Source organism: Bos javanicus, chromosome X, assembly GCF_032452875.1.
Source record: "Bos javanicus breed banteng chromosome X, ARS-OSU_banteng_1.0, whole genome shotgun sequence".
Lineage (NCBI taxonomy): Eukaryota > Metazoa > Chordata > Mammalia > Artiodactyla > Bovidae > Bos > Bos javanicus.
Genome location: NC_083897.1, coordinates 58,744,254 through 58,766,734, shown reverse-complemented (window position 1 = coordinate 58,766,734; position 22,481 = coordinate 58,744,254). Strand labels below are relative to the sequence as shown.

At 43.7% G+C, this 22,481-nt stretch overlaps 1 protein-coding gene across 3 annotated transcripts in view; it reads left to right on the top strand.

Annotated features, from left to right (window-relative positions):
• COL4A6 (collagen type IV alpha 6 chain) overlaps positions 1 to 22,481 on the top strand; it is a 338,917-nt gene that overhangs the window by 243,808 nt on the left and 72,628 nt on the right. The window lies entirely within an intron of this gene.

Genomic DNA, 22,481 nt, shown 5'->3' with positions numbered 1-22,481 from the left:
AAAGTGTCTGCCTCCAATGTGGGAGACCTGGGTTCGATCCCTGGGTCGGGAAGATCCCCTGGAGAAGGAAATGGTAACCCACTCCAGTATTCTTGCCTGGAGAATCCCATGGATGGAGGAGCCTGGTGGGCTACAGTCCACTGGGTCGCAAAGAGTTGGACACGACTGAGCAACTTCACTTCACTTCACTTCAAAGACATTATCATCATCATCATCATCATAAACTGTAGGACTGATATAGTAGAAGGCAAATAAAGCGTAAGACTAGAACATAGAGCACAGAAACAGATGATAATAAGTTCAATGCAATTTCACGGTAAGGAAAGAATGGACTGTTTGGTATGGGAAGGAGTGGGTCACTATGTGGCAAAACTTCCCAATCAGGTGTCATTCTGAAAGCTACAAAATGGATTATAGGGGTGTAGAGCTAAAGGGGCCAGGGCTCTAGTGGCCTCCACCTCTGGCTATGGGGAGCTCCATCTGTTTACCACATTATGCTGAGCACGTACTATCATAGTCTGTCTACGCCATGACATAGGAAAGATTGAGAAGCACTTTTCAATAGGGAGAAAAATCAAGTTGTATCACTACTGTATATCACTGACCACGGTGAATTCAATGTGAATTCAAAGCCTAAATGTGAAAGGTAAAACTCTAAATATAGAATTTCTTTATAGTTTGAAATTATGTAGGACTTCATAAATAAGACCATGAAGTCCAAAACATAAGGTAAAAAAGCCATGGCTTCTACTACATCAAACCCAAGACTATCAATTCCAATGAAATGATACCACAGACAAAGTCAACAGACAGATGATAGACTTGCAGATGTTTGCAATGTCTAAAACTGGCAAAGCATTGATATCTAGAATATCCAGTGAACTCTCTAAGTTAACAGGAAAAAGGTGGAAAACACAATAGATCAAATGCACAAAGTATATTCACAAAATAGACAACTCACAAAAGGGAAAACTAGAGTGGCTAATAGGCATATAAAGAGATGATTGACCTTGCTAATATTCAGAGAAATTCAAATTAAAATAACAGTGAGAGATCAAAATATACTTGTCCAATTGACAGAAATTAAAAAGTCAGATAACACCAAGTGTTTGTGAGCATGTGGGGGAAAAGAGGAATTCCTGTGTATTGCTGGTGGGAGTGTGAACTGGAATCATTTTTTGAAAAGCAATGTGATGACATCTTTTGATAGTATCTACATATATATTCTGACAACCCAGCAACCTCACCCCTGAGTATATATCCTGGGGAACCTCTCCATAGTTCTAAAATGAAACCCTTATGAAGATATTTATCATAGAATCATTTGTTTTTCAAAAAATCAGTTGTGTAAGAGATTGGAGGCAATTTATGCTTTTGAACTGTGGGGCTAGAGAAGACTCTTGAGAGTTCCTTGGACAGCAAGAAGATAAAACAAGTCAATCCTAAAGGAAATCAACCCTCAATATTCATTGGCAGGACTAATGCTGAAGCTCCAATACTTTGGCCCCCTGATGCGAAGAGCCAACTCATTAGAAAAGATTCTGATGCTGGGAAAGATTGAGGGCAGGAGGAGAAGTGGGCAACAGAGAATGAGATGGTTAGATGGCATAACCAACTCAATGGACATGAGTTTGAGAAAACTCAGAGAGACAGTGAAGGACAGGGAAGCCTGGCATGCTGCAGTCCATGGGGTCACTAAGAGCTGGACACGACTTAGTGACTGAACAACAACAAGGTAGTCCATCAGTGAGGGGATATACCTATAAAGCCAGGCAAAATTAACTATAGTCCAATATGAAACAAAAATTTTTTAAAGCAAGGCAAATGCATTCTATGCATACTAACAAGGTTTAGGAACAGTAAAACAGTTGTGCAATTTCTATTATAGATCTTGAAAACATTCTCATGAAAAAAATGAGAAATGGAAATCTATAACCCAATAATATTTGCATCAATTTAAATACCCACACACCAACAATACAAGATAGACATAGATGTTAATATAGATATAGATATACCCATAGGTGTAGGTATTGTTGTTCAGTTGTTAAATCGTGACTGACTCTTTACAATTCCATGCACTGTAGCCCACCAGGCTCCTCTGTCCTCCACTATCTCCCTGAGTTTGCTCAAATTAATGTCCATTGAGTCAGTGATGAGATATAGGTATAGACAGAGATAGATAGCCTGATTGTTGTTGTTTAGTTGCTCAGTCATGTCCAACTCTTTTTGACCCCATGGACTGCAGCCCGCCAGGCTCCTCTGTCTGTAGGATTCTCCAGACCCGTGGGTCTGGACCCACTGTAGTGGGTTTCCATTTCCTTGAAATAGATATTCTGGACAGACATCAAATACCTTAGAGAGGGTTCTTGTGAAGTGACAAGAATGAGAATGGAGATTTGAAGGAAGGAAAATTGAAAAATAAAAGGAAAGGCCTTATATGGGCTAATGATATGATTTTTGCCCTGAACTGAGGGGTATGATTAATTCAACTACCTATAGCTAAATTCTAAAACAAAACTTTTAATTGTTTTTTTAAAGGAAGACATGAACTCAATCAAGAGAAACATGAGAAGTCTTTTTAGAAGAGATCAGATTTGAGTTGAGCTTTGAAGGATGTATACAACCTTAGTAGAGAGTTCTGGAGGAGAAGGGTATTTTTAGTGAGGAAACCATGTGGTTGGAAGCCTAGTGGAGAGAGGGCACAGGATGGATTTAAGCATCAGCTTAGAGTCTAGGGCAGGTAAGGGTGTTTAGTGGGAAAAATAAGCCTGCAAAAACAGGTGGGAGCTGAATGGTGAAGGGCTGTTGATGCCTGGTTAAGAAGTAAGGGCTTCATTGCGAAAGTAATGGGGAGTGATTTACAGCTTTGAGCAGAGAAGCAATAGGATCAGACTTAGGAAGATTACTGTCCAGAGTGTTAAGAGAGATTGCAGCAACGTCTGACTGGACTCAGAACTCCAGAGGCTATTGCCATTATCCAGGGGAGAGCTAATGAGGGATTGAGATAAGCTTTGGTTATTGGTCCCTAAGGGGACCAATAATAGTGCTGTGGACATGACTTGGGAAATTGACAGGACCTGAGATATAAATTAGAGTGATGCCTTGTCTTTATAGAGGACGTGGTAGGAGCTGTAGGTGGTGGATGAAATCACCAAGGGACAGGCAAGAGCCTTTGGGAAGAATGGAAGGGGCCAATGAAGAAGATGGTGAGATGATAAAAGACTCACCAGAGTATAGAGCAATGAAAGCCAGGGAGAAAGTTTCAGAAGGTGAAAGTGTGTTTCACAATGACAAGAGCTGCAGAGGAGGCCTATGGGATTAGAATTTAGCAGGGGTCACTGGTTACTTTCCAGAGAGGACTTTCAAGACAGAAGACTTGGGGGACTTCCCTGGTAGGCCAGTAGCTAAAACTCCATGCTCCCAATATGGGGACCCCCAGTTCAATCCCTGGTCAGGAAATGATCCCACGTGCTGCAGTGAAGAATTCAGAGGCCTTAACTAAAGATCCTGTGTGTGGCAACTAATACCCAACAGAGCCAAATAAATAAATAATTTTTTTTTAAAGAGAGAGTTGGCCAGCCCAGATGGCCAGGGGGTGAGGAAAATGGTAGGAGAGGAAGTAGAGGTAATGACTGATGTGTATTAAGTTTGTTCTGGAAGGGTGGTGGAGAGATGGAGTGGTGAGAGCAGCAGAGGAAGGATTTTTGTTTATTTTTTCAGCATCAGGCAGATCAGAGCACGTTTTGAAGAAGCCAAAGGAAAGCAGCTAGAAAGAAGCTAGAAGAGAAAGAGAGGGTGGTCACAGGGGTAGTATTTGAAAGAAAAGGAGAATTCCTCTGAGCCCTGGAGGGCTTCCCCGGTGGCTCAATGGTAAAGAACCCACCTGCCAATGCAGGAGACACAGGACACATGGGTTCAATCCCTGGATTGGGAAGATCTCCTGGAGGAGGAAATGGCAACCCACTCCAGTATTCTAGCCTAGAGAATCCCATGGACAGAGGAGCCTGGCAGGCTACAGTCCATGGGTTCCCACAGAGTCAGACATGACTGAGCACATACTCTGAGCCCTGGAGCAGCCTCCCTGGCCATGCTTTTTGAAAGCTCCCTGGCTATATCTCCCACCTTTCCCCAATCACGCTTCTTCATTTTGCCCTTGGGAGAGCTTCCCTCTCCCAGAGAGACTTACTAGAGCTTTCACGCATCCCCCTTTGACACCTCCTCATTTTTTTTTTTTCCTTCTCCTGGGTTCCGGAGACTAGTTGAAACTAGACTAACAAAGAAACCTCTCCATGTCAGTCAGCAAGTCAAGAGAAGTGATTAGCTGCTAGGTTCTTTGGCCAAAGGACCTGCAGCACTCAAAGCCTTGAAGGGGAAAGCACTTGAAGATTTGTTTACCACTCAGCTTTAGGGGACAATTGTTGGTACTCTTGGCTACAGGCTTCACTGGGACTTGATTGCTGCAGAATTCTCTGTTCACTTTCTCTGAAAGATTGCCAGTACCAGATCTAGAAGCTTTTAAAAGCCTCATAAAACCAGAGAATGAAAACAGTAGTGAGGGATGGAGAGGTAAGGGGGCCACAGTGCCTCTTGCCCAGATAACATCTCCAGGCCAGGCCCCTGGACAGGCCAGCTCCCTTTTCATATCTTTTGACCCCCCCAGGTCCTAAAGTTTGGCTCCTTTCGATTTCTTATTTAGCTGCCACTCCCTCCTGCCCTCATTTCCTACCTGGACTCCTCTCAAAGTCATCTCCTAATTAATCCCTAGCTGTGCTTTCTCTGAGAACCAGATCACTGTTTTTAAGCTGTTTCAAGTGTATTCATTGCTCCTACCTCTAAGGGAATCGTTGGGCTCAGTGTTGTTGTTCAGTCATTAAGTTGTGTCCGACTCTTTGCGACCCTGTGGACTGCAGCACGCCAGGCTTCCCTCTCCTTCACTATCTCCAAGAGTTTGCTCAAACTCATGTCCATTGAGTCCGTGATGCCATCCAACCATCTCATCCTCTGCTGCCCCCGTTTTCCTCCTGCCCTCAATCTTTCCAGCATCAGGGACTTTGCCCATGAGTTGGCTCTTTGCACCAGGTGGCCAAAGTATTACAGGTTCAGCTTTATCATCCATCCTTCCAATGAATAGTCAGGGTTGGCAGAGTTCAGCTCAGTTCAGTCCCTCAGTCGTGTCCAACTCTTTGTGACCCCATGAATTGCAGCATGCCAGGCCTCCCTGTCCATCACCAACTCCCGGAGTTCACCCAAACCCATATCTATCGAGTTGGTGATGCCATCCAGCCATCTAACACTCTGTCGTCCCCTTCTCCTCCTGCCCTAAATCTTTCCCAGCATCAGGGTATTTTCAAATGAGTCAGCTCTTCACATCAGGTGGCCAAAGTATCGGAGTTTCAGCTTCAACATCAGTCCTTCCAATGAACACCCAGGACTGATCTCCTTTAGGATGCACTGGTTGGATCTCCTTGCAGTCCAAGGGACTCTCAAGAGTCTTCTCCAACACCACAGTTCAAAAGCATCAGTTCTTCGGCACTCAGCTTTCTTTATAGTCCAAATCTCACATCCATACATGACCACTGGAAAAACCATAGCCTTGACTAGATGGACCTTTGTTGACAAAGTAATGTCTCTGCTTTTCAATATGCTGTCTAGGTTGGTTCATAATTTTCCTTCCAAGGAGTAAGCGTCTTTTAATTTCATGGCTGCAATCAATCACCATCTGCAGTGATTTTGGAGCCCAAAAAATAAAGTCAGCCACTGTTTCCACTGTTTCCCCATCTATTGGCCATGAGTGATGGGACCGGATGCCATGATTTTAGTATTCTGAATGTTGAGCTTTAAACCAACTTTTTCACTCTCCTCTTTCACTTTCATCAAAAGGCTTTTTAGTTCCTCTTCATTTTTTAACATAAGGGTGGTGTCATCTGCATATCTGAGGTTATTGATATTTCTCCCAGCAATCTTGATTCCAGCTTTTGCTTCCTCCAGCCCAGAGTTTCTCATGATGTACTCTGCATATAAGTTAAATAAGCAGGGTGACAATATACAGCCTTGACAAACTCCTTTTCCTATTTGGAACCAGTCTGTTGTTCCATGTCCAGTTCTAACTGTTGCTTCCTGACCTGCATACAGGTTTCTCAAGAGGCAGGTCAGGTGGTCTGGTATTCCCATCTCTTTCAGAATTTTCCCCAGCTTATTGTGATCTACACAGTCAAATGCTTTGGCATAGTCAATAAAGCAGAAATAGATGTTTTTCTGGAACTCTCTTGCTTTTTCAGTGATCCAGCGGATGTTGGCAATTTGATCTCTGGTTCCTCTGCCCTTTCTAAATCGAGCTTGGACATCTAGAAGTTCATGGCTCACGTATTGCTGAAGCCTGGCTTGGAGAATTTTGAGCATTACTTTAGTAGCATGTGAGATGAGTGCAATTGTGTGGTAGTTTGAGCATTATTTGGCATTGCCTTTCTTTGGGATTGGAATGAAAACTGACCTTTTCCAGTCCTGTGGCCACTGCTGAGTTTTCCAAATTGCTGGCATATTGAGTGCAGCACATTCACAGCATTGTCTTTTAGGGTTTGAAATAGCTCAACTGGAATTCCATCACCTCCACTAGCTTTGTTCATAGTGATGCTTTCTAAGGCCCATTTGACTTCACATTCCAGGATTTCTGGCTCTAGGTGAGTGATCACACCATTGTGATTATCTGGGTCATGAAGATCTTTTTTATATAGTTCTTCTGTTTATTCTTGCCCCCTCTTCTTAATATCTTCTGCTTCTGTTAGGTCCCTACCATTTCTGTCCTTTATTGTGCCCATCTTTGCAGAGTGAGATATAATAAAAACATAAATGACATTGTGCCAGTGGGAAGGTATAGAAAACCAAGAACTGGAACAAAATATGTCCTCAGGGAACTATGAACCGGGGAGTTACCTGATTGCCCCTGTACCCATGCCAGTAACTCTGCCCTGGGCGTGGGCACCATTATCCAGCCTAATCCATCTCTGTTTGAGTTGGATGCTATGCTACAAAGTCATGTAGATGTAGCATGACATTGCTAACAGTTTGGAGGGTTTTTTTTTTCTATATTTCAATCCCCAGGTTGCTCCCCCTGACTCCAGATTTGTCTCGACAGCCTTGAATCAAGCAATCCATGCTGTGCAAAATTCATATCTATAGCTAGTTTGGACCTCTCACTTTAAGGAAGGTCTGAATTGTCTTGGAAATCATTTGTTTCTCAGGAATGGCTAGCTCCTCTCCAGCTTGCTCTCCAACCTGGACCCCAAGATCAACAGTGCTTTCACATCCTCCTTTTGGGCCCAGCCCTCACCCCCAGAAATTCTGATGTAAGTGCCCACGTCCAACCCTGGAAAACCCCACCACCTGCTTTGCCTACTCCCACTCCTGGGCTGCCAAGTATTGTTTGAGGAAGCTTCCCAACAACAGTACCTTCTCTTGTGTCAGTGGAGCCCTCAGAAATGCTTGGCAGCCTTTCACACTTTTCTAGCAATTGACTTCCTGCCATGGCCTCTGCAGCATCTCCTCCCCACCCTTTCCAGTTGCCCTCAACCTCAAACCCCTTCACTCTCTATCTGCAACCTCACATACTACATCTATTGAGAACATTGAGGTCAAGTCGAAATGGACTTTCTCCACTTCCCTCTTCTCCAGACTCATCCTGGCTCCTTTTATTTACATATCCTTCTCCACTCTGTAGTCTGAAGGGATAAAAGATGCCCCTCTACCTTTAAGACAAAACTATTGATGGTCCTTGGGTTCTGACTCATATCCCTTCTGCCTTCCTCTGCCTTGTAGTATATTCCTGTGTGTACATAGCTAGTCTTTCTGACATGGACTGAGAGTTCCTCAAGGGCAAAGATCATGTTTTCATTTTGTGTGTTCCCAACACATGGCACCATGGGTGGCACACAGTAGGCAATCCATAAATGCTTTCTCAATTGATGCATTATGAGGCAACCAAGCAGGTTGAGTTCTCTATCCTTTGTGCATCTACTTAATTGGTTAATAAAGGTGCCACTGGGCAGCAAGAAGGATGAAGGGAAAGTCTAAAGGATTCAATAAGCTCCAGATCCAGAGTTTTGTGTGGAGGTACATTTTTTGTGGGAATTTTGAACCCAGAATTGACCAGTCTCTTAAAAAAGAAAGAGAGATAAAATAGCAGAAAGAGCACCAGAGTGGGACTAAGGTTTTTCAGGTGGCTCAGTGGTAAAAAATCATCTGCAATCCTGGAGATGCAGGTTCAATCCCTGGGTGGGGATCCCCTGGAGAAGGAAATGACTACCCACTCCAGTATTCTAGCCTGCAGAATCCCATGGACCGAAGAGCCTGGCGGGCTACAATCCATAGGATCACAAATAGTCAGACACAACTGAAGCGACTTAGCTCACAGGCACACACTAGAGCTTCTATTTGTCACCTGCACCACACCATCCTCCACCTTCATCAGCCCATCTTTCTTGTTGCACACAGAGATTGATTTCATCTCAGCTTCCCATTGTCCATTACATAAAAGGAAAAGAGATCAGAAATGTGCAGCCCTCTCCCTCTAGACCCCCTCTTGGCCTGTGCATGTCTGGGCTTGTCTACAAGAGCTATTGCATCCAGCTGGCAGAGTGAGTTGTAAGACATCGCATCTTCTTGAATTCAAATCCATGGCTGACTGAGAGGTGTAGGGTAGGCTATGCCAGAGTACCAGCAAGTCCTACCATTTTAGCAGTCTCTTGTGCCTGTGGGCATGTGTACTGGAGTTGGAACACCTCTTTATCTACATGCATGTAGAAATGAATGCTCCTCTGGATCTAAATGAATGCAGGGGTGTGGGCTTACAGGAAGGCAGCATGGAGACTATGTGAGTAAGCTGTTCCTCTCCCTCCCCTGCCCTCTCCTCCCTTTTCTGAGCTCCCTGAGTTCTTTGGCAAGGGGATCTTAGCAGGAGATTCCTTTGATCCTATCCTCCATTTCCTCCTTCCGTTTAAGGAGCTGTCATTGGTTCCTCCCTGTTACCGTTTGTTCCCAAAACTTGATGACTTCTCACTATAGGCTTGAGGAAGCCAACATTGATCCAGAAGCAATCCACTCACACCAGCTTAGTATTGGACCAAAGGTTGTACAGTATATCAATGATGGATAATTTACTATGTCAAAGAAAAATGCCACAAGTATCCCTTTTCTAATGGACTAGATACAACTAGCCAATCTGATCACATGGACCACAGTTTTTCTAACTCAATGAAACTAAGCCATGCCGTGTGGGGCCACCCAAGATGGACGAGTCATGTTGGAGAGGTCTGACAGAATGTGGTCCACTGGAGAAGGGAATGGCAAACCACTTCAGTATTCTTGCCTTGAGAACCCCATAAACAGTATGAAAAGGCAAACAGATAGGATACTGAAAGAGGAACTCCCCAGGTCAGTAGGTGCCCAATTACGCTACTGGAGATTAGTGGAGAAATAACTCCAGAAAGAATGAAGGGATGGAGCCAAGGCAAAAATAACAACCAGTTGTGGATATGACTGGTGATAGAAGTAAGGTCTGATACTGTAAAGAGCAATATTACATAGGAACCTGGAATGTCATGAATTAAGGCAAATTGGAAGTAGTCAAACAGGAGATGGCAAGAGTGATCGTTGGCATTCTAGGAATCAGCGAACTAAGATGAACTGTAATGGGTGAACTTAACTCAGATGACCATTATATCTACTACTGTGGGCAGGAATCCCTTAGAAGAAATGGAGTAGCCATCAATAGTCAACAAAACAGTCTGAAATGCAGTACTTGGATGGAATCTCAGAAACGACAGAATGATCTCTGTTCGTTTCCAAGGCAAACCATTCAGTATCACGGTAATCCAAGGCTGTGCTCCTACCAGTAACATTGAAGAAGCTGAATTTGAACGGTTCTATGAAGACCTACAAGACCGTATAGAACAAACATCCAAAAAAGATGTCCTTTGCATTATAGGGGACTGGAATGCAAAAGTAGAAAGTCAAGAAACACCTGGAGTAACAGGCAAATTTGGCCTTGGAGTACAGAATTAAGCAGGGCAAAAGCTAGTAGAGTTTTGCCAAGAGAACACACTGGTCATAGCAAACACCCTCTTCCAACAACACAAGAGAAGACTCTACACATGGACATCACCAGATGGTCAATACCAAAATCAGACTGATTATATTCTTTGCAGCCAAAGATGGAGAAGCTCTATACAATCAGCAAAACAAAGACTGGGAACTGACTGTGACACAGATCATGAACACCTTATTGGCAAATTCAAACTTAAATTGAAGAAAGTGGGGAAAAACACTAGACCATTCAGGTATGACCTAAATAAAATCCCTTATGACTATACAGTGGAAGTGAGAAATAGATTTAAGGGACTAGATCTGATACACAGAGTGCCTGATGAACTATGGACGGAGGTTCCTGACATTGTACAGGAGACAGTGATCAAGACCATCCCCAAGAAAAAGAAATGCAAAAAAGAAAAAAGGCTCTCTGAGGAGGCCTTACAGATAGCTGTGAAAAGAAGAGAAGTGAAAAGCAAAGGAGAAAAGGAAAGATATACCCATTTGAATGCAGAGTTCCAAAGAATAGCAAGGAGAGATAAGAAAGCCTTCTTCAGCGATCAATGCAAAGAAATAGAGGAAAACAATAGAATAGGAAAGAGTAGAGATCTCGTCAAGAAAATTAGAGATACCAAGGGAACATTTCATGCAAAGATGGGCTCAATAAAGGACAGAAATCGTATGGACCTAACAGAAGCAGAAGATATTAAGAAGAGGGGGCAAGAATAAACAGAAGAACTATATGAAAAAGATCTTCACAATCCAGATAATCACAATGGTGTGATCACTCACCTAGAGCCAGACATCCTGGAATGTGAAGTCAAATGGGCCTTAGGAAGTATCACTACGAACAAAGCTAGTGGATGTGATGGAATTCCAGTTGAGCTATTTCAAATCCTAAAAGATGATGCTGTGAACGTGCTGCACTCAATATGCCAGCAAATTTGGAAAACTCAGCAGTGGCCACAGGACTGGAAAAGGTCAGTTTTCATTCCAATCCCAAAGAAAGGCAATGCCAAAGAATGCTCAAACTACTGCACAATTGCACTCATCTCACATGCTAGTAAAGTAATGCTTAAAATTCTCCAAGCCAGGCTTCAGCAGTACGTGACCCGTGAACTTCTAGATGTTCAAGCTCGATTTAGAAAAGGCAGAGGAACCAGAGATCAAATTGCCAACATCCATTGGATCATCAAAAAAGCAAGAGAGTTCCAGAAAAACATCTATTTCTGCTTTATTGACTATGCCAAAGCATTTGACTGTGTAGATCACAATAAACTGTGGAAAATTCTGAAAAAGATGGGAATACCAGACCACCTGACCTGCCTCTTGAGAAACCTGTATGCAGGTCAGGAAGCAACAGTTAGAACTGGACATGGAACAACACACTGGCTCCAAATAGGAAAAGGAGTATGTTAAGGCTGTATATTGTCACCCTGCTTATTTAACTTATATGCAGAGTACATCATGAGAAAACTCTGGGCTGGAGGAAGCACCAGCTAGAATCAAGATTCTTGGGAGGAACATCAATAACCCGAGATATGCAGATGACACCACCCTTATGGCAGAAAGTGAAGAAGAACTAAAGAGCCTCTTGATGAAAGTGAAAGTGGAGTGTGAAAAAGTTGGCTTAAAGGTCAACATTAAGAAAACTACGATCATGGCAGCCTGTCCCATCACTTCATGGCAAATAGATGGGGAAACATTAGAAACAGTGGCTGACTTTATTTTGGGGGTGCTCCAAAATCACTGCAGATGGTGATTTATTGCAGCCATGAAATTAAAAGATGCTTACTCCTTGGAAGGAAAGTTATAACCAACCTAGACAGCATATTAAAAAGCAGAGACATTACTTTGTCTACAAAGGTCCGTCTAGTCAAGGCTATGGTTTTTCCAAAGGTCATGTTTGGATGTGAGGTTTGGACTATAAAGAAAATGATTGCCGACGAACCGATGCTTTTGAACTGTGGTGTTGGAGAAGACTCTTGAGAGTCCCTTGGACTGCAAGGAGATCCAACCAGTGCATCCTAAAGGAGATCAGTCCTGGGTGTTCACTGGAAGGACTGATGTTGAAGCTGAAACTCCAGTACTTTGGCCGCCTGATGTGAAGAGCTGACTCATTTGAAAAGACTCTGATGCTGGGAAAGATTTAGGGCAGAAGGAGAAGGGGACGACAGAGGGTTAGATGGTTGGATGGCATCACCGACTCAGTGGACATGAGTATGGGTAAACTCTGGAGCTGGTGATGACAGGGAGTCCTGGCCTGCTGTGGTTCATGGGGTCACAAAAAATTGGACACGACTGAGTGACTGAACTGAACTGAACTGAGATATACTACAGAAAATTTTCTATAAAGTGAATTTCTGGCAAGGCCTGTTTCACTTTGATTTTTTAATTATAAAACCATGGCTATGTTTTGCTAGAAAAAAAATGAAAAAGACTAGCTCCAGGTTGTAATTAAACCATGTCTTTTAAAATAAACTACATATTTTTCAACTACAATAATAGGATAATAGAGTAGGTTCACATCCTTTCTACACTATAACGACAGCCCTGTGTGGACAGTCAGTTTGCTCCTACCTTTCACAGCTTTACATTCTGCTCCTTGTTTCATTCCATTTTTTCCCTACTGAAATCTCCTCCTCATGAGCTTTTATTTCTTTAAGAGCTTATTGCCCTATGAGCCCAGCAAATGGATTTTTTAAAATTGGGAGTCTAGTTACTAGGGTTTTTTGCCCCCAAAACAAAGCTTAGTCAATGGAATGAACCCTCAGCCCATTTTCACATACATTGTCTCCACTGATGCTCAAAGCAATTCAAGAAATAGGTAGGGCAAATAGGCCCATTTTTCTGATGAGAAAACTAAGGCTGAGAGATGAATTGACTTTCTCAAGGTCATACAGTTAGAAAGTGAGAGCAGGGAATAAAACCTTAATCTTATGATTCTGCTTTAAGCAGGTGAATTTTCTGTTTACTAGAGACCTGTGCCATCAAATCATACAGAAGTTGCCCTTCAAATTCTAAGATGGAAAACTAAATTATAGTTAATTATTTCATATTTTTCCAATGCATGGAAAAATTCATGGTTTTAAGTTAAATTCATCCTAAGTAGATAGAGCTGTATCTATTTCCTCATGTGGTCTGGAAACTTACCACATACTTTATCATACGGTGGGGCTCTGTATAATCTGCATGTATATTTGAAGGGTTATGGGGGCTCATTCAACCATTTGTAATGGTTACAGAGGTGTTTGGTTATTTTTTTTTAATTTTTGTGGCCAACTATTGGTCATATTTCCATTGGATTTGGGGGTTCTTGACCATCCCAATTATATTATTATCACAAAAGAAAAACGTTCTCTGGTTTCTGATGTGATTTTAGGAATATGTTATAGAGAAAGGGGAGACCTGAAAATTTTTCATCAACTTATTTGTCTCTATCTAGCAGACATCTCTGCTTCATCCTGTTTTAACAATTAACCCACTCCAATGTTCTTGCCTCGAGAATCCCAGGGATGGGGGAGCCTGGTGGGCTGCCATCTATGGGGTCACACAGAGTTGGACACGACTGAAGTGACTTAGCAGCAGCATTCCACAAGGGCAAAGAAAAATACAACATGTTTAAAGCAAAATCACCAATTTCTGCTCATCACAATGATCAAATTAGTATACTCTGCCTGTATTTCCCTGTCCACACCTAACTGAATAAGCTAGCATAAGGGACTCATAACACATCAGAATTTGTCTACAAGAACCTAGAAAAATCTCCACTGATGACAGACCAATCAACAAAGCCACTTCAATTATTAAACAAGAAGTAATCTTCCATCTTTTTAAGGTGTAAGGTGTGCTATTCCTTAAAGTGCATTTTATCACCTAATTTATTAATTCTATTGAGTTTCTATGAAATAGTACCTGTTCCAGTGAAAAGACTGGGCAAATTAAAATAACTTGTCCCAGTATCAATGAAAATAGAAATATTTTCTGCCCAGAGTAGCTCTTACTGCCCTTCTTCAAGTGGGTTTGTGTTTCTACTTTCAGAGCTTTATTCTATGCAGAGAGGCAATATAAACTAGGTAGAAGCAGCAGAGGATTTGATATCATCAAAATTGGTTTCACTAGTTGCTTACTGGGTGCTCTCAAGCAAATTCCTTACCCTTTCTAAATTTCAGTTTCCTCATCTGTAAGAGGCATATCCACCTGTTAGAGCTGTTAAGAGGATTAAAGGAAACAGGTTAAATGAGAGGCACTTAGTATGTGCCTGGTAAAAAGAAGATTTTTATCTTTTAGAAGAGAAATGTGAATAAACAGATAGAAGTGAGGGATGCAGAATATTGCCCAGAAAGAGTTAACTTTAGTGCTCTGGGAGGTGTCTTTCCAAAAATTTCAACATGCTGACAGCAGCCAATGAGATGGGTGTGTGTGTCTTTGCAAACAAAACATGTAGACGCATGTCTTCATGCCTGGGCTGGCTGCTTCAAACACTGATTATTGCCTCAGAACTAGAAAATAAATGTGTTTTCATCTGGGTGTTGAGGCTGAGACTCTGATACTGCTTCTCAGCTAGGCAGAACACTGAGAATTTGGGGAGTTCATTCTTTGGTAGACACCAAGCACTTTTTTTTTTTTTTTTTTTGGAAGACGGGAAGGGTCACTGCTCATGCTGGCAAAGCGTAGATGATGCTAATATTATCAAGCTGAACCAGGGCTTCCTCGGTCATCAAATGGATGTCTGTATATGTCTTTATCTGCCATACTTTAGATCTATTCTTCACCTACTGGTGTTCTTTCTCCCTTATTTACTTCTGCAGACAACACTAGCCCATTAATGCTCCTGTGCTGTGCACTGTGCTTATTCACTCAGTCGTGTCCAACTCTTAAGACCCCATGGACTGTAGCCCACCAGGCACCTCGGTTCATGGGGATTCTCCAGGAAAGAATGATGGAGTGGGTTACCATGCCCTTATCCAGGGGGTCTTCCCAACCCAGGGATTGAACCCAGGTCTCCCACACTGCAGGTAGATTCTTTACCATCTGAGTCACCAGGAAAGCCCAAGAACACTGGAGTTACGGGTAGCCTATCCCTTCTCTGGAGGAAATTCCCAACCCAGGATTTGAACCAGGGTCTCCTGCATTGCAGGCAGATTCTTTACCAGCTGAGCTACCAGGGAAGCCCCATTAGTGCTGTTACTCAAAGAGTGGACTTTGGGGCTCTCTGGGTGGCTATTTCTGTTTGTTGCAATAGAAGGAGCATAGAGTTGATGGGGCGGCCCTGATACTCCCTCTGCCACTGCATAGCTGTGTGAAATTCATAAGCCCCATTGACTAATTGCTTTTCCAGCTTGGTGCCCGCCACCTCTGTCACAAGTGTATTGTGATGCCCCAAAGGAATGGTGAAAGGAAGCATGTTCTGAAGGTTCTTAAGTAATCTGCCTTTGGGGGATATCACTGATGGTTTCCTTCTTACCACATATTTTGTGGCTAGGAGGGAGAGCCCATCTCCTTAGGCCAGAGTCTGTTAAGTTCTTGCACCCCCTCTGCCATGGCCTCATAGCTGAAATGGGAATTCCAGTTGAAACGTAAGGAAAAGTTGTAGAATTTAAGCCACATGGTCCCAGGTTGGAGGTCAGGGATTTCTGCTACCCTTTTCCCAAAGGCCACCAGGGATTTTGAAGGTTGGCAGCAAAGTCTTTTAATCTCATTTTGCTCCTAATAAGACTTGGAAGTGGCCTTCTCGAAGATTCCCAAGTGCACATTTAGTTCTTTATTTTCATTCATTCCACAGTTGAGCTTTTTCCACACAATTATGTTTTGAGGGTCTACTGTACACCAGACACTGAATCTCCCAGAGATACCAGGACAAAGTCAACTGAGCTCCCTGTCCTCTCGGCCCTTCCAGTTTAGAGGCAGAAGTAGGTTCTGAACATCTTTTGAGACAGTCCATAGGTATCTTAATCCTCACCTCTCCAAATGTGAATGCCTCATCTTCCATCCAAAATTCTTCCTCCCCTAGGCTTCCTCATGTCAGTGAAGAGATTCACTCAGTCACCCAATCAAGAAAACTGGGAGTCCAGACATGAATATGTATGGCTGAGTCCCTTCACTGTCCACCTGAAACCATCACAACACTGTTAATCGACTATATCCCAGTACAACATAAAAGTTCAAAAAGAAAACTGGGAGTCCTCCTTCCTACCTGTCTCTGTCTTACTCACCTATTCCAATCTTGCATCAAGTCCTATCGTTTTTAGGCTCTACAATATCTCTTAAATTTGTCTTGCTAGTTCAGGTCATCATTATTTCTCTCCCAGTGAACCCAATCTCCTCACTGGGTTCCTTGTCTCTGGTCTTGCTATGTAAACTCTGAACTTGAGTTGGTCCCTTTCCCTTTCTGAGAGCTTCAACTTCTCCATCCTCAACTGGATCATTTCCTAAGTCTGGTGCAAGTCTTCTTCTGTAGTTCTGTGATCAGATGGCTCTTAATTATACTCTAGTGTAGCCATCCAGACTTCCAAAGAAGATGTTGATATACCTGAGCCACTGGCTTCTTGGTGTGTGTATTCATTCATTCATTTCTCCATTCAGAAAATACTGAGCACCCACTATATATGAGGAACTGTAGTTACCACAAGTGACTCAATGGAAAGTAAGACACAGGCCCTGTTTTCAAGGAGGTCAATCTTTTGGGGAGTAAGGACACAAACAGGCCACCTAGTCCATTCTGTGGAGGAAGGGTAATCATGTTAGGTTCCTTGGAAGAGCTAATGTCTTGGTTGGAGCCTGAATGATAAATAGGAGCTAACCAGGAAAACAAAGATATGTACGAAAACCCTGAGGCAGAATGCCAGGAGAAAATAAAGTTAGATTAGAAGATGGCAGACCATTTGGGAAGCTGTAGCAACATTCTAGGGGAGAGATGAGGAAGTCCTGAACTAAGACCATCAAAGTAGACAAAAATGAACAGATTTCAGTTATATTTTAGAGGTGGAATTGACAGTCCTTGCTGGTGAATTGGATATAGAAGATAAGGGAGAGAGGTCATGGAGGACCCTTGGGTTTCTGGCTTTATCAACTCTGTAGATGAACCGCCATTTACAGAGTTAGTACCGTTAACTCAGAAGGAAGAATCTGCTTTGGGGAATGAAGTTGGGGAAAAGATGATAGGTTCGGCTTTAGTCATGTTGAATTTGAGTTGGAATATCCAGGTGAACAAGTCTGCTAATTCATTGGCTATAAGGATCTGGCACATTGAGAAGAGAACTCTGGTCTGGAGGTTCAGGTTGGGGAGTCATTACCTTGTGGATGAGGTCTACAAGGAGAATGAGCAGATACTGAAGAGCTGAGTGCTCAAGATAACCAGGTCACCAGTACTAAGAGGGGAAATACTCTCCCAGATATGGAGTGCCCATTCATTCCTGGAACACATTTCTGTCCCACAGAGAGTTTCTGAATAATGTCAGTGCATCTCTTACTTAATAAAAAGAGTTTTAAGAACCCAATTATAACTTCTCCTTTTGCCATAAACATGCCTTAAAGAAGAAAGGAAATGGATACATTCGTATGTTCATGCTATCCACCACATGTGTTACATTCACTGACTCACATGCTCCCCATAACTCTGCTGCTGCTGCTGCTAAGTCATTTCAGTCATGTCCGATTCTGTGCGATCCCAAAGATGGAAACCCACCAGGCTCCCCCATCCCTGGGATTCTCCAGGCAAGAATATTGGAGTGGGTTGCCATTTCCTTCTCCAATGCATGAAAGAGAAAAGTGAAAATGAAGTTGCTCAGTCATGCCTGACTCTTAGCGACCCCATGGACTGCGGCCTACCAGGCTCCTCCGTCCATGGGATTCTCCAGGCAAGAGTACTGGAGTGGGGTGCCATTGCCTTCTCCACCCCATAACCCTACACTAGAGTTATTACTGCTTGGAGCCCTTAGGGACTCAGAGTGGTTAAATCACTTGCCCAAGGTCCCAGAGCTATTAAATGGCAGTAAGATCTGACACCAGAGCCTGCACCATGATACCACCTAACAGCAACTGCACCACTTCTAGCAGTATAGCCAGATCCTTAAGAAAGCGTGTGCATACCCCTTTTCCCTTCTGCGCTTCATAAATATAATTTGAATCCCCTAGCTTAACGCTTTGCTCTCCATTAAAATACAAAACCCCTGGGGAGAAGTAAAGCTCTAAGTTGTTGCCAGTCATTTATGCTTCAGTGGGAATGAGTTTCAGATTCTTACTTAGGAACAAATTTTAATTTTATGAGAGAAGGACACTGGAACCTTGAGGGAGAGATGAAAAGGCAGAAGTGGGCCTTGGAATGAAAAGTCACCCTCCTCTTAGTTTTACAGTTCTACCTGGTCAGAGGCATGTGCTTTTAATGTTCCAAGATGCTATTTCTGCATAAGTGTACCTCTTTATATGCAGACCCATTTTGGGGTCGGCTACCCTAGTTATCTGGGGCTGGGGCTTGGGTGTGGTCTGATCAAAGGTAAAATTAAACTACGCACTGACCCCAACCCACTGTGATCAGCAGGAGGAAGTCAGCCCCGAGCTGCGGTTCCTTGCCTTATGCACAAGTCCCAGGCCACTCTTGAGAATTTGACCCTGATGTGCTTATTTAAAATCTGGAGCAGATGGAGGCAGGAGAGCTGGTTGGAAAGACTTGGAGGAGTCCCTTCTGCCCTGTCTGGGTCTATTTGCCAAAATATATGACATGTATCAGGGCAAGGCATTGGTCCAAGCCCATTGAAATTCTGCTAGCAATCCAAACAGTGATGGTATTTCAGATTGGTTCTGTGAAATGATCAGTTAGGAAGAGAGAAATGAGGTGTGAGCATCTGGCTACTGCAGCCTAGTGATTGGGACAGTCCCAGGGGCGGGCTCGGGGTGAGGGGGGCATCCTCAACTACCCCCCCAGGACATCTGCCACTGGAAAACAGGGAGAGAGCCACGCACTGGCAGCAGGTGGTCTAATTTGAGTCGCATGCCGTTTCTCACTACCTACATGATCTAAGCAAGTCCTTCCCATTCTCTCGGCCTCCTTTTTCCCCCAAGTATAAAATAGACCCTGGATGGAATGGTCTCTAAGGGCCCTTCCTGCTAGAATATTCTGTGACTTCTCTGACACTGGTATTTCTTTTTCTCTGTAGTGGGAGAGGTCCACACATCCACCTGTTTATCTGAAGCCTCTACGTTCTCACACTGCCCTCTGCTGGCCATTGTGAAAAAGTGCCACCGATAGCTTCTTTGGAGTAAGGCAAACCAACTAAAAAACCCATCATTGATTTAGTATTAAGCATCAGCAGTACACTGGGCATGGTGACAGAAAGCCTATACATTGGAGACAAGGGAAATATCATACCGGAGAAGGCAATGGCACCCCACTCCAGTACTCTTGCCTGGGAAATCCCATGGATAGAGGAGCCTGGTAGGCTGCAGTCCATGGGGTCGCTAAGAGTCGTACACGACTAAGCGACTTCACTTTCACTTTTTCTTTCATGCATTGGAGAATGAAATGGCAACCCACTCCAGTATTCTTGCCTGGAGAATCCCAGGGACGGGGAGCCTGGTGGGCTGCCGTCTATGGGGTCGCACAGAGTCGGACACGACTGAAGCAACTTAGCAACAACAGACGGCTGACAAAACAGCCCACGAAAGACATGTCTTCATTTTTTTTCTTTGCCATCTTCGTCTGTTCATGGTGTTCTGTGCCACTGTATGAAAGAAAGGAGGCTCAGGGGATGGTAAGGCTCCTTGCCTCATATCCCAGAACTTCAGGCTCCAGGGGCCCTGGCACCACCCTAAAGAGGCAGTTCTGGGCCAGCAGTGCCTCAGAGGTGTCAAGTCATCCCCAAGGCCCTGCTTCCACCTGAAGGTTTTGAAACTCAGGACCAGCTCAGAAGTACACCTTCCATACCATTTCAAATGCCCTTTTTGAAAAATAATTCAAACTCAAAGAATCCATGAGCTCTTTAAGAGCCCTACTTTAAGCTCTCTGGCTAGAACGGAAGAGTCAGCTATGTGACTGTGGTCGATTCAACACACCCTCCCAGACAAGAGACAGGGAGTGGGCCATGGAACCCAGCCTTTTCTGGATGGAATCATATTTCCTATTAAGTGCAGCCCGAGAATTGCCTCACTCCTATGTCTCTTTGCTTACTCTCGCTGAGCATGCACTCACTCACCAAGGCAAGGGACCTGGCATGGGCTAGCCCATGTGCACACACCAGGCACCGCTTGGGCTCTAGTGCCGTGAGCAAGATGGGAATTGGGCCATGCCACAGTCTGCTCTCTTGGTAGCAGCTCAACAGTTTATCAGGCTCTCACCTCTTAGCCCTTGATGCATGAAAGCTTTGGGCAGGGCTCAGATTTGGATCAAGCATTCAGTACCCTGACTGCATGCATCTCCTTTGCTAGTAATAACATGGTCTCGGCAAGCCTCACCCTCCCACCAACCAGTCCTTTCCTCCCCCAACAGCTGGTTCTTATCTGTCTTCCTTGTTCCAGCCTCAGGCAGGCTGCCCTGGCCCTAATGCTCTCTCTCCTCTCTCTCACACACACACACATGCACGTTCTCCTAAATACTCATTGATGAGTTTCAACATTGAAACTGCCTTCCTCCCACCTACCCTGTCCCCAAACCTCTAAGGGTTCCCTATTTCCTGTCACATCAAGTCTTCCACTTCCCTGCCTTGCTTTCCAGGCCTACTTCAGTTGGGGCCCACTCAGCCTTTCCAGTGTGGCCAGTGGCTGCCCCCACCCCCCCACCCCATCATGGACATAATGTAAGCATTCCACAAACCCTCCATGGTCAACCCTGCCTTTGTGTTCCTGCAGCACTTATCCTCCATTCCGGACTTGAACTGTTTGCTATAGCTTTGTGTACATTAGTCTTGAAAGCTAGGCCGACATTTTAGACTTTGTTAATCCTCAACAGCAGCCCAGCACTATTTTTTAAAGTGTTCTATTACTTTTGAGTTGTGTATGTGTAGTGAAAAATTTTAAGAATAATAAGAGAACCACCATAAACAAAAGTTCAGCAGCAGGAGGTTAGAGCATAGAAGTTAAAAGTTCAACTCCCATCCCATCATTCCCAGAAATAAGCCTAAGTTAAGTGCTCTGCAGCCTAGTACCCTCTCTAGGTTTGTGTTGGAAAGATTGCGTGGTAGGTGGTACACCCAGAGAATTAAATTGCCTGGGGAAGAGCATCTTTTACTTCTTGACAAGAGTCCCAGGTCTTTGTCGACCTGGTAGACTTTGGAAATTTTAGTCCAAAATCTGCACACAGCTGGCGGCCACTTGGGTGTCCAGTACGTGACTCTAATCACCCCATAAAGCGTCTGTCCTCTTTTCAGCCCTTTCAAAAGTAAACCTTGAAGGTGAATAGTAAAGAGCACATTTAATGCACTTTTCTCAGAGTTTTTCACAGGACTGTAGGAAATTGCAGACAGTAAGTAAAGGGGCTGAGGGACAGAAATGGGAAGCGTTTATGAAAATAGGCTTTCTACCTGATATGATGTTGTTTTCTCTGAGAGTTAATGCATATTACTAATGGTTTTCATTTTTATGCCAAGAAAATTCAGTCCCTACTGGGATTTGTGCTAAATGGTAGCCTAGCCCACCTAGGTAGCCTAGTTGCACCCACTGGGGTTAATTCTGCATCTCAATCAGCTTGAAAATGTCAGCCTGAACTCTCAGACTTAATTGTTACAGATGCTTTATAAATAGGGCATTCAAAATCCTCAGGCTGTTCCCTCTTGCTATCATAATTGATACTTAATGGATATTCTCAGCCTTCTTTGGTTTTACACATTCAACACTGTACAGATGGCGGGGGTAGTAAAGGGAAGAAGAGAGACACAGAGGGGGCAGATAAACAATGTGTGTGTTCGCTGTGGGTGTCTGTTTCCAGTTGCAGTCCTGGAGTTCTGGGAACGGCTGACAAAGGTGAGCTGGCAGGTTGTCAGCTGGGGGTTTCTGGGTTCTCTTCACTGTGGCCCCCCAAGGCAGTGTTCTATGGGCGCAGCCATCTCTGAACTTTAGCTCAAGCACGTTGGCCATTTGGATGTGAGTTCGAAAACGTTCCAATGCTCTCCAGAGTTCTGTTCATTTGCTCTTTTGACAGTCTGATGGATGACCTGGCATTAACTAGGAAGAGGACAATATTATCCAGCCTGAATAACTAATCTCCTAAGAAGTACAAAGTTGAAGGATCTTGGTGCACATGAATCTTATTAAATGTGCTTATAAAATATGTTCTATCCAAATAAGCTTAGCAACCCCTAAAATAGCCTCTTCTGATCCGTGTCTGGAACTTTGGCACGCTTCATAGGTCTCTAAGCCAAAATTATTCAGTGGAGTGATGACAGTGTTCTTTGTGCATGGGAAAATGG